The sequence below is a fragment of the Priapulus caudatus genome, unplaced genomic scaffold, assembly GCF_000485595.1.
Source record: "Priapulus caudatus unplaced genomic scaffold, Priapulus_caudatus-5.0.1 Scaffold1043, whole genome shotgun sequence".
NCBI lineage: Eukaryota > Metazoa > Priapulida > Priapulimorpha > Priapulimorphida > Priapulidae > Priapulus > Priapulus caudatus.
In genome coordinates, this window is record NW_014578104.1 from 13,324 (window position 1) to 19,367 (window position 6,044).

General features: G+C 44.8%; 1 long non-coding RNA gene across 1 annotated transcript in view; it reads left to right on the forward strand.

Moving 5' to 3' along the window:
* Positions 1-5,501: 5,501 nt before the first annotated feature.
* The window catches only part of LOC106815109, a 5,601-nt gene continuing 5,058 nt past the window's right edge, over positions 5,502-6,044 (forward strand). The window contains exon 1 of the long non-coding RNA XR_001394701.1: positions 5,502-5,678. This is a non-coding gene — a long non-coding RNA (uncharacterized LOC106815109). The remainder of the gene's footprint in view (positions 5,679-6,044) is intronic.

The window sequence follows — 6,044 nt, forward strand, 5'->3', positions numbered from 1 at the left end:
AGGGGTTCTGCTTTGTGCTTCACTTTAATTCCACAAATGTGACGAGACGTTCTTCGAAGCAAAACAGTGGTAGGCAAGTTAACGCCAGTACAAGGGAAAAACGTTAGGGACGTATGTGATGTGTTCGTATGTGTGTGTGCTGTGTGTGTGTGTGTGTGTGTGTGTGTGTGTGTAGGCGCGTGTGTGCGTACAGTGGCGTGCATGCGTGTGTTCGTGAACGTGCGCGAGCTGGTGCGTGCGGGTGTTCTGTTGCGCGCGTGTGTATGTGGCGATTGCGTGCGCGGTTGCGAAAGTGCGCGTATGTGTGTGTGCGTCGCGCCGCGTGTATGCATTTCGTGTGCTCGCGTGCGTGCGCGTATGTGTGTGCGCGGTTGCGTGCGTGCATGAGCGTGCCCATGTGTATGTAACTAAAGGGAGGTTAGTCAAAAGTTTGTTGCTAAAATTAGTAATTAACAATTTCTTCACAATATAGTTATGTTATATAGTTGTTATTATATCATGAAACGTTTGATACCCACGTTTTTGTTAAATAATTTAATAATTTTACAAAAAAAGGTTTATAAAATTCTCTAAAACAAGTTTAATAACCAATTTTTTATAACCTACATATGACATTGTTTTAACGTTTAGCGAACGCTGGCAAAACGTTCGTTCCCAACGTTTTCGTTGAAGTATCTTGCAACAATACCAGAAAACTATAGGAACCTACTTATAACCTTATTATTAACGCTTTGAAAACGTTAAAAGAATAATTTCTTTTAAACGAATCAGTATGCACCCAAATCTTAACGTTGCGAAAGCGTTGTGTAATAGCTGGGCAGCATGGTGCGGGAACCAAGGACGTTGTTGGCCCGACCAGACCTATATGTGGATACTATTACATAGGCAATAGCCAACGGCGAACTTCCCACGGTTAACGACCCACAACGCCAACAAAGCGTGGCTTTGTCTACCTATAGGTAAAATAAGTTACCTACGTCCCTGAAGTATATGGCTGTTTCTCATGAATTGCTTTCCTGGTTTTTATGAAAAATTCACTGCATTGCATGCATGAAACCCCAATGCCTTTAAATGAAGAATAACGGCGTGTAGTATTTGAAATTCAGTATTCAGAATTTTGTCATTGACTCACATAAAAATGGCTTATCACGCACAGCGCCATTTGACCCCCCCCCCCCGAGCGCTCTTTGAATCCGTTTCCTCTTGGAAGTATTGGCACGTATGTGCATGTTCGTGTAATTGTTTGTGCGCGTGCGTGCGCATGGCTGTGTCTGCCTGTGTATACGTGCGCGCGTGCGTGCGTGCGCGTGGCTGTGTCTGCCTGTGTACGTTCTCGCGTGCGTGTGTGGGTGCGCGTGGCGGTGTCTGTCTGTGTATGTGCTCGCGTGCGTGCGCGTGGCTGTGTCTGTCTGTGTACATGCTCGCGTGCGTGCGTGGCTGTTTCTGCCTGTGTACGTGCTCGCGTGTGTGTGTGCGTGCGCGTGGCTGAGTCTGTCTGTGTACGTGCTCGCGTGCGTGGTGCGGGGTGACCACCGTTGGGATGATGGCGACAGCAAAACTTTACTGGGAAAATTGGAATTGTGAAAAAAAGGTGCAAAAGAGTTGTAACTCAATTACATAATTTAACCCATGCATCAGGTGCCATTATGTACAGCAGCGCTTGGAAATAATTAATTGGTATACGTGTACTATTGTTAGCACAACAGAGGGGGTGGCTAGCCACCCAATCCACCCGGCCTGGATCCGCTACAGACCCATGCATTCAATCACAAACTGGTTATTGCTCTGAGATAGGTGCTAAGTATTTGTAGTATACTAAAAGTCTTCTTATTATAAGCCTAACAATGGGTGTCAAACTTGAAAGCGGTGAAAGCAACAGTCGAATTGACAATAATGTAGAACAATAACCAACCATGTGCTACGAGTGTGACAGACCTGTGTGCAACTAATGAATGTGAACTCACAAGAACTTATAAGTACTATAACTTATATTAGCCTACTTAGGCTACATATTTCCATATGTCAAAAATCAGCAGCTCTAATCACTTACCGATCAACATGTAGGTAATACTGTCAGGAAGGCAACCGTTTAGTCTTGCTTACATAATTATTACAGAACATCGTATATATACGTATAGTATGCTTAGCCATGAATGAAGTCACTGTACACCCGAATCGTGTTCTCGTATCAGACTTGTGTTGCAAACGCCAATAAAGGTTTCCGCGACTTGCACTAAAAATAGCAATATTACCTACAATCCCGTGCCGTCGGCCATACCGGTTCCAGAAAGAGCGAACATGTGTTACCAATATGTGCAATCTACCGATTTTGCATCGATAGATTGTGCATACGATAGTGTTATTATAGTAATCTATATTAGCAGTAAATGGATACGGTTTTGCAGAAAGGTTTACCAGCGCGTGTTGGGGTGCTAGAGTTCGATATGATTGTGCAGACCCGGTTTTACAGGGTGTTGCAGGCAGCTTTATCAGCGTGGGTTGGGGTGCTAGTCTGCTAGAGTTCAATGAGATCACGCAGGTCCGGTTTTGCAGGGTTTTGCATGCAGGTATATTAGCGTGGGTTGGGATGCTAGAGTTCGACGAGGTTGCCGCACAGTCGGCGGATTGCTAGATTGAGCAGATCGGGAGATTGCACGCAACACAGATGGACTTGAGTTTGTTTACATCGCAAGTGTTCAGAAATTTCACCGATTTCACTGCATATAGCTATCAAACGCAGCTTATTATAATATCAGGTGTATGCACATTTGCCAACTGTCTGAAGTGTACGTAATATGGACAAGTACTTTGATTCACTAGAGAACGTAGCCAAAGCACGCTATCCAGCAGCCGAACTAAGCACCGTGACAGGCTGCGTGCGTCGTAGGTACGGGCATGTGTAGGTAGCTAGCTGGCTGAATGGGCCAGAAGCGCGCTATCTACTGCGTGGCACGTTTGCAACACAAGTCTGATACGAGAACACCATTCGGATGTACAGTGACTTCATTCATGAGTATGCATACGTCGTTCTGTAATAATACGGTATATTTATTTCCATATATATTATGTGCTTGACTTTACAGTCGGAGAGGATCGCGTGATGTTTACAGGATAAAGTTTTAATAATTAGATTTTGAAAAAACAGTGGAAATTTGGACGTAAACAGGCGCGTTTTGCGCTTTACATCAACACAAACTCTTCAATGCAGAGTCACACATTACATTCTCATTCTCTTTGTCTTCACTTTGATTCTACAAATGTGACGAGACGTTCTTCGAAGCAAAACAGTAGTAGCAAGTTTAACGCCAGACAAGGGAAAACCCTTAGGGACGTNGTAAAATAAGTTACCTACGCCCTGAAGTATATGGCTGTTTCTCATAAATTGCTTTCCTGGCTTTTATGAAAAATTCCCTGCATTGCATGAAACCCCAATGCCTTTAAAATGAAGGATAACGGCTTGGAGTAAAAAAATTATTAGAAATTTAGAATTCAGGATTTTGTCATTGACTCACATAAAAATGAGTTATCCTGCACAGCGCCATTTGCCCCCCCCTCCCCGAGCGCTCTCTGAATCCGTCTCCTCTTGGAAGTATTGCCACGTATGTGCGCCTGTGTGCATATTCGTGTTATTGTTTGTGCGCGTGCGTGCGTGCGCATGGCTGTGTCTGCCTGTGTACGTGCACGCGTGCGTGCGTGCGCGTGGCTGTTTTCGCCTGTGTACGTTCTCGCGTGCGTGTGTGGGTGCGTGTGGCGGTGTCTGTCTGTGTATGTGCTCGCGTGCGTGCGCGTGGCTGTGTCTGTCTGTGTACGTGCTCGCGTGCGTGCGTTGGTGTGCGTGGCTGTTTCTGCCTGTGTACGTGCTCGCGTGCGTGCGTGGGTGCGCGTGGCTGCGTCTGCCTGTGTACGTGCTCGCGAGCGTGGTGCGGGGTAACCACCGTTGGGATGATGGCGACAGCAAAACTTTACATTGGAATTGTGAAAAAGCTGCAAAAGAGTTGTAACTCAATTACATAATTTAACCCATGCATCAGGTGCCATTATGTACAGCAGCGCTTGGAAATAATTAATTGGTATACGTGTACAAATATTGTTAGCACAACAGAGAGGGTAGAGCTAGCCACCCAATCCATCCCGGCCTGGATTCGCTACTGAACCATGCATTCAATCACAAATTGGTTATTGCTCTGAAATAGGTGCTAGGTAATTGTAGTATATTAAAAGTCTTGTTATTATAAGCCTAACAATGGGAGTCAAACTTGAAAGCTGTGAAAGCAACAGTCGAATTGACAATAGTGTAGTACAATAACCATATGCTACGAGTGTGACAGACCTTTGTGCGACTAATGAATGTGAACTCACAAGAACTTATAAGTACTATAACGTATATTAGCCTACTTAGGCTACATATCTCCATATGTCAAAAATCATGATGTCGATAAACATGTAGGTAATACTGTCAGGAAGGCAACCGTTTAGTCTTGCTTATCTGTTATAATAGCCTTCTTCTTTAGGCATCTTGCTAGAAGCACTTTCATGCATGCATTTCGTTTACTAACTTTCAAATAATTCAAACCAGAGAGACATGATACAAGATTGCGTGGCACAGCTTTGCTGTTGATCCTGAGCGCTGCGCGCGCATGAGACGCGCAGTTCCGCGGGATATGCGCACGCGACCGCGGGGATGTTCAAGTATGAAGCGCTGTCCGCAGTGGAGACGTGCGCCAAATTCGAGGCCCGGCGCACGTCTAGTTTAAAGTCAAACACATAATATATATGAAAATAAATATACCTAATTATTACAGAACAACGTATATATACGTATAGTATGCTTACCCATGAATGAAGTCACTGTACACCCGAATCGTGTTCTCGTATCAGACTTGTGTTGCAAACGCCAATAAAGGTTTCCGCGACTTGCACTAAAAATAGCAATATCACCTACAATCCCGTGCCGTCGGCCATACCGGTTCCAGAAAGAGCGAACATGTGTTACCAATATGCGCAATCTACCGATTTTGTGCATACGATAGTGTTATTATAGTAATCTATATTAGCAGTAAATGGATCCCGGTTTTGCAGACAGGTTTACCAGCGCGTGTTGGGGTGCTAGAGTTCGATATGATTGTGCAGACCCGGTTTTACAGGGTGTTGCAGGCAGGTTTATCAGCGTGGGTTGGGGTGCTAGTCTGCTAGAGTTCAATGAGATTACGCAGGTCCGGTTTTGCAGGGTTTTGCATGCAGGTATATTAGCGTGGGTTGGGATGCTAGAGTTCGACGAGGTTGCCGCACAGTCGGCGGATTGCTAGATTGAGCAGATCGGGAGATTGCACGCAACACAGATGTACTTGAGTTTGTTTACATCGCAAGTGTTCAGAAATTTCACCGATTTCACTGCATATAGCTATCAAACGCAGCTTATTATAATATCTGGTGTATGCACATTTGCCAACTGTCTGAAGTGTACGTAGTATATTTGATTCACTAGACAACGTAGCCAAAGCACGCTATCCAGCGACCGAACTAAGCACCGTGACAGGCTGCGTGCGTCGTAGGTACGGGCATGTGTAGGTAGCTAGCTGGCTGAATGGGTCAGTAGCGCGCTATCTACTGCGTGGGACGTTTGCAACACAAGTCTGATACGAGAACACCATTCGGATGTACAGTGACTTCATTCATGGGTATGCATACGTCGTTCTGTAATAATCCGGTATATTTATTTTCATATATATTATGTGCTTGACTTTACAGTCGCAGAGGATCGCGTGATTAGATTTTGAAAAAACAGTGGAAATTTGGACGTAAACAGGCGCGTTTTGCGCTTTACATCAACACAAACTCTTCAATGTCACACATTACATTCTCATTCTCTTTGTCTTCACTTTGATTCTACAAATGTGACGAGACGTTCTTCGAAGCAATACAGTGGTATCAAGTTTAACGCCAGACAAGGGAGAAACCTTAGGGACGTATGTGTGTGTTCGTATGTGTATGTGTGTGTGTGTGTGTGTGTGTGTGTGTGTGTGTGTGTGTGTGCGTGTGGGTGT